The sequence below is a fragment of the Marmota monax genome, unplaced genomic scaffold, assembly GCF_021218885.2.
Source record: "Marmota monax isolate L192 unplaced genomic scaffold, Marmota_monax_Labrador192_F-V1.1 WCK01_AAM20220418_F8-fsc00223, whole genome shotgun sequence".
Lineage (NCBI taxonomy): Eukaryota > Metazoa > Chordata > Mammalia > Rodentia > Sciuridae > Marmota > Marmota monax.
In genome coordinates, this window is record NW_026692990.1 from 959,908 (window position 1) to 972,293 (window position 12,386).

Genomic DNA, 12,386 nt, shown 5'->3' on the forward strand with positions numbered 1-12,386 from the left:
GGGTTGTCTTTGTCTGCCTGGAAGATGGCGACCGGCAGGGTGTGAGAAAATGGCCGCCTGGGTCACATGTCTAGCCGAGAATTTCCCACCTGAAATGAATTGGGTTAGCAATTCCCAACAACCTTCCCAGTTCACAGGGCTCCAGATGAACCCTGAGGCAGCCACTCCCAGAACTTTCTGCAGAAGCTCACATCCGTGGCCAGGTTCTGCCCGAGAAGGAGCCAGGAATAACTTGGAAGCTTCTCCCACCCATATGCTGACCCTCCTCCCTCCTTCCCTGAATTGCGGAGCAGCGTTTGCGGAAGGAATGAATTTGTGTCTCTGAAGTGGGACCAAGTAAGGTTTTTTTTTGTTTTGTTTTGTTTTTCAGAAACCATTTCTAGGAGCACCCGACGTGGTTGGAGAGTGGGTATACCCCTAAAAACAGTAAATAGTCTGAAAATGGCTTTTCCTTAGTAATCTAATTCCAGCCCCTCCTCTTCCTCTAATCTAGACCTCTGGAGGGGGCAGAGGGTAGGTGGGGCTTTACCCGGAGGGTATGTTCCTCCACTTTAAGCACATCTGCTGAAAATGACTTCCTCAGCCCTCCTATCCCTTAGCACATGCTAATCTCACTCACTAGCCCTATATCCATGAAAGACTTCTAACCTCTCCCCATAGAGGCATAAAAATTCCTTTGGACACCAAACTAACCCTGGCCACCTTCACATTTCTCCCGCATTTGCAAATTCAGTTTTTTGAAAGACCTAACTCCTATCACTTCTGTAAAGTTGCTATGAACTTTCACAGTTGAGTAAAAACCCAGAGCACTTTGTATATAACTGTTAACACCTCACTGAATATTGTACTGTAGTTGTTTATGTGACTATATCTCCACAGTAGAGTGAACTCCCTGAGATTAGGGACCATGTGTCTTCCAGTTCTCAATCATACCTAGCACAAAATGGGTACAAGGTTGGTTTCAGCAAATTTGACAAAACGGGTGAATTTAAAGCCTATATCTCTAATCATTGGAAAATGAACAATTTAATAGATAGCATTGGGAAATTTAACTCACCAAAAAAAAAAAAACCTAGATCTCTACTTATTCTACACAAGAATGTGGACTGCAAATAAGAAGGTAAAACTATAAAGCTAATATAAAATATGCAGGAACATACCTTTGTGGCCTATAACTGGGGAAGGGTTTTTTGAGGGGAGTGGTACTAGAAATGGAACCCAGGGGCACTCTACTACTGAGCAATACCACCAACCCTTTTTATTTTTATTTTGACCCAAGTTCTCACCAAGTTGCCTAAGCTGACCTCAGATTTATAGGTCCTCCTGCTTCAGCCTCCTGAGTAGCTGTGATTATAGGCCTGCACTACTGTACCTGGTTTGGGGAAGGACTTTTTAAACAAAATCCTTAGTACACAGAAAATGCAGTAGAGAACACATGTAATCAAATCTTTGATAGGAATAAAAATTGGTACTATTGCTTCAGAAAACAATTATAAATTGCCGTGAATAGTTGAAGATGGCTCTGGGATCCAACAGTTCTCCTGTTGGAGATAGGTAGAAGATCTCCCCTACACATTAAATCCTGAAGAAATTCTTATACATATGCTCAAGAAGGCATGTGCAAGAGTAATCTTTGCAGAACTGTTGTAGTGGAGAAAAAAATTTGAATGTCACCAATAGGAGAATGAATAAAGAAATTGTACTATAGCCATACAACACAATACTATACAACATTGAAAATGAATGAATCAGGTTGAGGCAGGAGGATCACCAGTTCCAGGCCAGCATAGGCAACAGAGAAAGAATCTGTCTCAAAAAAATACATACACACACAAAGAATGAGTAAGAGTTGCATGCATGAACCCAGATAAATTTCAAAAATAATGCCAAGATAAATACAAGTTGCAGAAGAATACACAAAGTATGAAACTACTTTACATAGAGTTTTAAATCTCAAATAATGTACTATGCTGTTTATAGATTATGTAGACACATATTTTGGGGGGGCGGGGGGGCAGTACAGGGGATTGAACAAGGGGTACTCTACCACTGAACTACATCCCTAGACCTTATTTTCTGTTTTGAGGCATGGTCTCACTAAGTTGCCCCGGCTGACCTCAAACTTGGAGTTCTGGTGCCTCAGTCTCCCAAGTTGTTGAAACGGTATTTTTAAAATAGAAATACCAAAAACATAATGGTGATTACTTCTGGAGAAGAAAATAGGAACAGAAAGAGAGAGAGATGCACAGGAGACTTCAACTGTTTTGTCTAATATTTTATCTTCTGAGCTGAGTAGTAGGTACATGGGTGTGTGTTGCATTATTCTCTATACTTATTTGAATGCCTCAAATAATATTTTTTCAAATGACTCAAAGGATCTACAACAAAGTGTTAATAATAGTTTGAATCTAGATCACTATTTCTCTAACTTTGGCTAGAATCAGAATCACTGGAAGGTCTTGTTAAAATACTGATTACTGGGCCCCACGCCCAGAGTTTTGGTTCAGTAAGTCTGGTTTAGGACCCAGGAATTTGCGTTTCTAACAAGTTCCCAAGCATAGTGATGATGATGATGATGATGATGATGATGAAGAAGCTGTTATTATTGCTAGTCTAGATACCACATTTTGAGAACTACTGATGGAGAAAATGAGATTATCAGTGAATTTAATTTTCTTCCTTGTGCTTTTCTGTGTTTTCCATTTATTTGATGAATATGTATTATTTTAATGAAAGGTTTCTGTTTTTACTTAAAATCACTTTCATCTCTACTTCCCACTTTCATTTCCCTCCTCTACACAATCTAAGATATTTTATGCATATCTTTACATTTGCCACCTTGCAATAGATGTATTATTTTAGATGCATATATTTCCTCAAATTTTTAATTTTTCAAAATTCAGGACAGTTAGAAGAAAAGCATAATGAAAACCCATGTGCCCATACTATTTTGCCAAATATTCTACATAATCACAATACCACTATCACACTTAAGAAAATTTAGCAGTTATTCAGTAATATCAAATATGGCCAAGGGCTCAGAGTTTAGCTCAGACCCCTATATCTTTGTGGGTTTTTTATTGTACCTCCCCACTATTTCAGGGAGTATACTGGGGATTGAACTCATGGGCATTTTACTATTGAGCTACATCTTCAGCCCTTTTTATTTTTTATTTTGAGACAAGGTCTCACCAAGTTGCTGAGGATCTTGCTAAAGCTGTTGAGGCTGACCTCAAATTTGTGATCCTCCTGCCTCAGCCTCATAAATTGCTGGGATTACAGGCATGTGCTACCACACCTGGCTTTTTCCTCCCTATATTTTTTGTGTGTTTCAAATGACATTGATATTTTTGAGGAGTCCAGGATAGTTGTACTTTTCCTTTCCTTTTTCTTCAATATGGGAATTGAACCCAGGGCCTTACACACTCTATGCAAGTGCTCTACCACAAACTACATCCCCAATCCTTTTTATTGCATTGTGAAAGAGGGTCTCATTGAGTTGCTCAAGCTGGCCTCAAGTTGAGATTATCTTGCAGGCTCATTGTTATGTATAATGTCCCACATTCTGGGATCATGCTTTCTTTCAATATGGTTAGATTCAGATTAAATGTTTTCAGCAAGAGGAGTACATAGAAAATATCCTTTATTTCATATTGTATCACCTCAGGAGGCACATAATATCAAGTTGTTCCTTGATGATGCTTTGTGTTTGTAATTTTATTTTAAGTAATGATATCTCATTCTGTTGCTTTTTTCATCCATTCTTCTGTTTTTATGTATACTTCTAATCCCTTGCTTCTACCTCCTCATGGTAACTAGTGCACTTTTGCTGCATTTCCCATAAATATTCAATGGACAGCATGATGGTCTCTAGCTCCCCAATGGTACAAATAATACTTCAATGAACATCCTTGTACATGTCCCCTTATTGACCTGTATGAGGATTTGTTTTGCAATAAGGGTTTTTTTTTCTTTTGTCAGTTTGCTTACTTGAGCCTAGGACCTAATACATACTGGACAAACACTCTACCACTAAGCTGCATCCCAAATCCCCTCTCCTTTTTTTTTTCATTTTGTTTTGAGACAAGGACTCACTGTGTTGACAAAGGTGGCCTTGAACTTGGAATACTCCTGCCTCACCCTCATAAATAGCTGGGATTATAGGTGAATGTCACTGTGCCAAGAGAGAATTTGTTTTGGAACATACACCCAAGAGCAGAATGATTGTATCCTAAAGTGTACATATATATTTAGATTCACATTGGACACCAATTCTTCTAAATGGTTCTCCAGGATGGCTGTACCAGTCCCATACTTTGACCACATATAAGGATTTCTATATGCCTGCATCCTCATTAAGATTTGATGTTTTCCAGCCTTCTAGTATTTGCCAGTCTAACAGGTGTGACTCAGTATTTTGGTTTAGCTTATATTTCTTTGTATGCTAATGCATTTTTAGCATCCTTTCATATGTGTGTTAAACACCTGTTCTGTAAATTGCTTGCTTAATAGCTCATATTTTATGTTGAAGTTCCTATCTTTCCTATGGATTTCCTTTTGATTTACTGGAGTTTCTAACAGAGTCTAGCTATTAGATTCAGACATTGTAAATATTCTTTTGTAACTTGGAAAATGTTAGACTTCTTTGAACAGAAATTGTTAATTTTGATGAAATAAAATTCATCAGGTTTTTTTTCTCTTCGTGGGCTTTTTCTTTTGTTTTGTTTGGCTGTTTGTTTACTTGTTTTTACACTACTGAGCATTGACTCCAGGAGTGTTTAACCACTGAGCTATGTCTCCAGTGCTTTTTTAATTTTTAGTTTGAGACACGTCTCACTAAGTTGTCTAGTCTGGCCTTGAATTTACAGTCTTTCTGTTGAGCTTCCTTAGTAGCTGGGATTACAAGTTTCACTTTGTAGTTTGAGGTTTAGAGATTTTATTTATTTATTTATTTATTTATTTGGCACTGGAGATTGAACCCAGTGCCTTGCACATGCTAGGCAAGCACTCTACTACTGAGCCATATCACCAGCCCTGGGGATTTTATTTTTAAAGTACTTACTCTTCCTAACTCAAATAGATATTCTCCTCCTTTTTTTCCATTAATTTCATAGTATCACCTTTCAAATATAGGCCTTAATCCATCTAGAATCCATAATCCATTCTTTTTTACTTTTTTTGTACCAGGGATTGAACTCAGGGGCACTCAACCACTGAGCCACATCCCCATCCCTATTTTTGTATTTTATTTAGATACAAGGTATCACTGAGTTTCTTAGTGCCTAGCCATTGCTGAGGCTGGCTTTGAACTCTTGATCCTACTGCCTCAGCCTTTGAAGGCACTGGGATTACAGGCATGCACCACCACACCCAGCTAGAATTCATTCTTACAAGTGGTGATAGGTGAAGATAGTTTTTTTTTTCACACAGTAAGCCAGATTTTCCATCATCAAATACTAAAAATCCCTCCTTTTCCCATTGATTTGCCATGCCAACTTTATCATATCCATATTATGATATGTATAAGTGTGTCTATGTCTAGTCTTGCACTAATGCCACATTGGTTTTAATGTTTTATAAAGTATCTTAACATCTGATAGGGTGTTTTTTTTTCCTCTTTAGTCTTTTTTTAAGATTATCTTCATTATATCATCACATAAGTTTTAAATCAAATCTATCAAGGTCTTAAAAATGCGAGTGAGATTTTGATGGGGATCACACTGAATTTATAAATTAATTTGGGGAAGTTGACAGCATTGTAAAATTAACTGATTCCATCCAAGAGCATGGGATATCTCCTAATTTGTTCAGCATGTCTTCTTCTGTATTCTTTAAGTTTAAGGTTTTCTCTTTAGAATTATTTTATATTAATTTATATTTTCTTTAGAGTTTTGGTTACTATTGTGTTTTGTTTTTATATATTTTCTATAGCTAATATACATATATTTTCAATATCAAAACTATTCAATATTTATTTAGGTACTGAAGTTTGAACTCAGGAGCACTTTACTACTAAGCTACATTCCCATTCCTGTTTCCATTTTTTTTTTTTTAATTTTGAGACAGGTCTTGCTAAACTGCCCAGGCTGACCTCAAACTTGTGAACTTTCTGCCTCAGCCTCCTGAGTAACTGGACTGAATATCAAAGTATTTTAAAATTATGCTTTGAGAGAAGGCTCTTCCAGCACCATGCAAAGCACAGTACTCATGTGTACCTACAAGGAAGTGAGCATGTTGCATTTTGAGGAATTCAATCAGGCTGTGAAGCAGCACAACAGACAAGACCATTTTCTCCTACTTTACCAGTACTAAGGACCCTGAAGGGAAAATCTAGTATCCCTACTGTGTGCAGGCTGAACCAGTTGTTCAAGAGGGGCTGAAGCATATTAATGAAGGATGTATTTTCACCCACTGCCAAGAGAAAAATCTTACTGGAGAGATCCAAATGATGATTTCAGAAAACAATTGAAAGTACCTGCAGTGCCTACACTAATTAAGTATGGAATGCCTCAAAAACTGGTAGAATCTGAGTTTTTTCAGGCCAAACTTATGGACATATTGTTGTCTAGAAGATGATGGTAGAGATGGAAGATGATAGGAGAGCCAGGTATGGTGACACATGCCTATAATCCCAGTGGCTCAGGAGGCAGAGGCAGGAGGATTGTAAATTCGAGACCTCTCTCAGCAAATTAGTGAAGCCCTAGGTATTTAGCAAGACTGCCTCTCAAAATAAAAGATCAAAAGGAAGGATTGGGGATGTGGCTCAATGCTTAAGCCACCCTAGGTTCATTTCCCAGTATCAAAAAAAAAAATTTCATGATGGCAATTGTGTCTTGATTTCCTGGTTTGCTCTAGTATAAAAGAGACTGCATACTTGCTTTGAATTTATTTTAGCAATAAATAAATGGTGAAGCCAAAATTAGCTTTTGTCTAAACAATAAAGAATGCTATTAAAAATAAAGTTGTGCTTTGAAACATTTCACTTACCCCTGTCCACTCAGTTGACCCCCCCCCCAAAAAAAAAACACCCTTTGGTATCAGTTTTGTTCATTTGTTTTCTCTGTCCAATGTTTCTTTCTTCAGTTACAAACACTATAAATGTATATAGCTATTCTACCGCCCCCTTACACAAAGTACCATACTCTCCATATGGTTATATATGTTGCCTTTTTACTTAATAATACACCTGGAGGTTTTTCCACATCAGAGCATTAGAGCATTTTCACTATTTTGAAATCCACTTATAACAGTACATAGATGACTGCCTTAGAGTCTTAAATTATGTGAATGTGCACTCTTATTTAATGACTGTGGTCCCTGACTGATACATGGTTGGGGTGTTTTTAGTTTTTGGTATTACAGTGAATAGATATCGCATACATATGCAGATATTTCATTGGATAAATCCCCAAAATTACATTTATAATTTTAGTAGATATTGCTAAATTTGAACTCCATAGGTGGTGTATCCTTTTGCATTTCTACCAGCAATGTGTGGGTGTATCTGTTTCACCACAGCCTTACAAGTAACGAGGTATATTGTTAGACTGAGGTTTTTGACAATGTGATAAGTGAGAAATGGTATCTCAGTGTAGTTTTAACTTGTATTTCTCTTATTATGAGTAAAGTTGAATATATTTCCATTTGTTTAAGAATTATCTTTATATCTTTTACTATGAATTAACTTTTTATCATCTCTCCTTTTTCTGTTGGATTGTTGGCCTTTCTTTGATGTCTAGAACCTTATTGTATAATTAAAGATAGCACATCTTTGTCAGCGGTATCAGTTTTCGGAATTTTTTCCAGTTTGTCATTATTTTGACTTAGCTAATAGATTTTTTTCCAAGTAAATTATATCTAAACAAATGTAAATGTTTTCTTTCTTTTGCCCTTTCCAATTTTTCTTTCTCTTTTAGTTTATTTCTTCCTTTCTATTGTCCTTTCTTATTTTTCTCTTTTTCTTTCTTAGTCTTTCCTTCCTTTCATCCTTCTTTCCTTCTTCCTTCATTCCTTCCTTTCTCCCTTCAAAATTAGGTCTTACTATGTTGTCCAGGCTGACCTTGAACTCCTGGCTCAAGCAGCAACCCTCCTTCCTCATCCTCCCAAGTAAGATTAGGCTACAGGCATATACCACCTCCAGATTTTTAGTCACAGTTTTTATATTTCATTAATGACCCCAGTTTTTCATTTATCTCTGTATCCACAACCTTTCATGGTACCCTTGCACACTGTCTGGCCATGTGACTTGCTTTAACTAACAGGATAGTAGAAAACTTGCTATAAGCACAGACTTAGAAAAAAACTTCTTACATGTTCTGCTTCCTCTCTTGGACCTCCACCACAGCCATATATACCCACGCTAGCCTACTGGAGGACTGTGAGAGACTTGTAAAGATGAACTTGGGGGGTGGGGTTGTGGCTCAGTGGTAGAGTACTCACCTAGTATGCATGAGGCACTGGGTTCAATCCTCAGCACCACATAAAAAATAAAGATATTGTGTCCACCTAAAACTAAAATAAATAAATAAAATGAACTTGGTCATCCCAGCTGATGCATCGTATAGCAATCTACTCTGGCCAAGCCACCAACCAAGTGCAGGCACATGCCAGCTAACCCAGTTGAAATCAACAGAGACAGGTTTATTTTTTTAATGAATCATTATTATGGCAGGAATCCCCTATCATTGTTCTTCCTTTCAGAGATATCCTGACCATTCTTGCTTTGTGTGTGTGTTATGTATTACTGGGGTAATGTATTTCTAAGTAAGCAGTCCACCACTGAGCTACATCCCCAGCCCCTTATTATTTTCCCTTATCAACATTAAAATTAGCTTTTCTAATTTCAGAAAAAGTAAATATTTTTAATGGGCTTACACTGAATTTATAAATTAATTTGAACAGGCACAGTGATGTACCTGTAGTCCCAGCTAGTTGGAAGGCTGAGTTAGGAGCATCACTTGAGCCCAGGAGTTTGAGACTACCCTGGGCAACATAGTAAGATCCCATCTCAAAAAAAAAAAAAAAGCAACTAATTTGACATCTTTATGATTTTGAATTTTTATAAGAACATGGAGTACCTCTACATTTTTCTTTAGGGTGATATAAATATTTCTCACAAAGATTTGAGACATTATTTTTTTCTTTTGACAGTGCTGGAGATTGAACCTAGGACCTTGCACATACTAGGCAAGCACTCCTACCATTGAGCCACATCCCCATCCCTTTTTATTTTGGACAGGGTGTCACTAAGTTGCCTAGGCTGGTCTCAAACTTGTGATCCTCCTGCTTCATCCTCCTAAGAGTCTTGGATTACAGGTGTGTTCTACCACACCCAGCTAGACATTTCTTTTTAAGGTTTCTAGTTATTACATCTTTCTTCTTTAATAAATGTAGCCTTTTCTTTTATACATCTTCTAAATGGATGATTTCTATATACTAATTTTATATCTTGCTACCTTATTGTTTTTTTTTCTCATTTGTAATAGTTTTTCTATTGGTTCATTTGAGTTTTCTGGCTCTATAATCTTATCATATAAATAGTAATAGCTTTGTCTCCTCCATTCCAATTATATACTTTTAATTTATTCTTTTTCTAATTGCAATGATTACTATCTCCAATATAATGTTAAATTTATAGTAGAGAAAGTAAGTAAATACCATTACCTGAATTCTGATTTTAACATATAAATGCTGGGAGTATTTCCTGCTTAAGTAAAATGCTGAATTTGGGAAATCTATGAATCTATCAACAGAAAGAAAGAGATAAAACATCATATAAAGAAGAAGCGATATATTTCTTTTATTGAAAGTTCCTTAAAAATAATAATATTGAGTTTTGTCAAACAAATCTTTGACATCTCTAGAGATGCTGATATTATTTTTCTACTTAGATTTAATAATATGTATTAATGGATTTCCTAATATTGAGTGATTCTTACATTCTTGGAATAAACTCCACATAGTCCTTAGTCCTTACTTATGAATCCTGATGTAAATCACAAAGATTTACATCAGGATTCATAAGTAAGGATTAATTTAAATGGTTTTCTTTTTCTGATATATTCTATTTTTTCCTCTTGGTAGTGGTAATTGAAACCAAGAGCACTCTATCACTGAGCTAAATACCCAGTCCTTTTTACTTTTTATTTTGAGACAGGTTTTTGCTAAGTTGCTGAGGGTCTTTTTTTCAGTTGTAATTGGACACAATTCCTCTATTTCAATTATTTTTATGTGGTGCTGAGGATTGAACCCAGGGCCCCACATGTGCAAGGCAAGCGCTCTACCACTGAGCCACAACCCCAGCCCTAGCTTAGGGTCTTGCTAAATTGCTGAAGCTGGCCTTGAACCTGTGATTTAGCCTCCCAAGTTACTGGGATCTCAGGCATGTACCATTGTACCTGGCTTCTTGTAGAATCTGTGTCAGATCTTGGCATCAGTATTATACTCACTTCATAAAAAGATTTTAACATGTTTGGGGGCTGGGGTTGCAGCTCACTAGTAGATTGCTTTCCTAGCATGCATGAGGTCCTGGGTTTGGTCCCCAGCACTACACAAAATGTTCCTTTAGGCTCAGAAAATAAAAATAGCATTGAGATCTAAAAATTTAAAAATAGCATTGGGATTATCTGTTGTTTGATATTAATGAACTTCCCCTTGTGAAAAGATCTTGGTCTAATACTTTTAGGAGGTGCATAGCTCCTTAAAGCTTTCTCTATTTCTTCCAAGGAACTGGTTCTGTTTGGAATTTTCTCTTTTAGGGTCAGTTATATTTTTCTACTACATTATCCATTTCTCCTAGGTCTTTAAAACCATTTGTGTAGAGTTGTGTGAAGTCTTTTTTGATGTTTAAAAGTCCTCTTGCTATAGTTCTGTTTATCTATTAATTTCTTATTTTGTATATTGGTGCTTTTCTTTTTCTTTTCTGGACTACATTATCCAAGAGCTTATATATTTCTTTTTCACAGAATCAGTACATTTATTCATTCATCCTCTGTTATCTAGATGTTTTCTAACTCTTTGATTCAAGTTTTTATCTTGGTTAATTCTTTCCTTCTGCTCTCCTTGAATTAATTAATTAATTTTGGGTACAGGGATTGAATTCAGGGCCAATCAAGCACTGAGCCACATCCTCAGCCCTATTTTGTATTTTATTTAGAGACAGGGTCTCACTGAGTTGCTTAGCACTTCTCTTTTGCTGAGGCTGGCTTTGAACTCATGATCCTCCTGCCTCAGCCTCCCAAGCTGCTAGGATTTTTTTTTGTTGTCTAACTCTTTGAGTCTAATATTTTTTCATTTACTTTTTTCCATGTTTTTCATATAAGTATTTTAAGGCTATAAACTTTCCTCTGATCACTGCTTTCACTGTACCATAGATTCTGGATATGTAGTTTTTCAATACCACTATTGTCTGAAAATTGAGCAATTTTGGCTTGAGTTTCTCCTTTGATCCAAGAGTTGTTTGAGTTTTTGCATAGTCAAAATAAGATCCACGCTCTGGAGATGTGGCTCAAGCGGTAGCGCGCTCGCCTGGCATGCGTGCGGCCCGGGTTCCATCCTCAACACCACATACAAACAAAGATGTGTCCACGGAAAACTAAAAAAAATAATAAATATTAAAAATTCTCTCTCTCTCTCTGTCTCTCTCTCTCTCTAAAAAAAAAGATCCATTTATATCAACTTCTATTTTTCTACTAGTGATTAGAGAAAAATATTTTCTGTTTACTTTTTGGAATTTATTGAGATCTTTATTCTTGGCCTAATATTGACTTTGTTGTTTAAGTTTTCTATGTTGTTACTGGATTTTCTATTCCTTTAATCTGTCCTGGAATGAAAAAGGTGAGTTAAATTTCTCTTGGTTTTAGTGTGTTTCAATTTACTATCTGTTGGCCTCTGTATCTCATCATTTTAATTTCGTTGACAGTTGCTATGTTATTTGGTTCAAAAATATTCAAAATTTTATATCTTCATTGTAAATTTTGGCCTTCTTTGTCGCAATTAATGTTTTTTTGAAATAACCTTTTATTTAAAAAATATATTCATAAGAAACTTACAGAGGCAATACAGAATTTCCATATACCCTTCACCTAGTTTTCCCTTCTGTTAACATCATGTATAACTACATTTGTCAAAAACTAAGATATTAACACTGGTATATTGCTATTAACTAAAATGTCCACATTTTTTCAGATTTCATCAGTTATTCCACTGCATTCTTTTTCTATCCCAGGCTCAAATTCAAGATACCATATTGCATTTAATGATCATGTCTGCTTCAATATGTGACAGTTTCCCAGTCTTTCCTTGTTTTTTGTGAGTTTCACAATAAATCAGTGCTTTTTCTTCTGAGTTCCTAACTTGTCTGATATTAAGATTGCATTATTTGCTTT

At 36.2% G+C, this 12,386-nt stretch overlaps 1 protein-coding gene and 1 pseudogene across 1 annotated transcript in view; both read left to right on the forward strand.

The window, feature by feature from the left end:
• The first annotated feature begins 209 nt into the window (after window positions 1-209).
• On the forward strand, window positions 210-7,211 carry LOC124098044 (thioredoxin domain-containing protein 17-like; annotated as a pseudogene).
• The window catches only part of Fgd1 (FYVE, RhoGEF and PH domain containing 1), a 67,876-nt gene continuing 55,710 nt past the window's right edge, over window positions 221-12,386 (forward strand). Inside the window, exon 1 of the mRNA XM_046452597.2 lies at window positions 221-336. The gene's annotated coding sequence lies outside the window, so the exon portion shown is untranslated. The remainder of the gene's footprint in view (window positions 337-12,386) is intronic.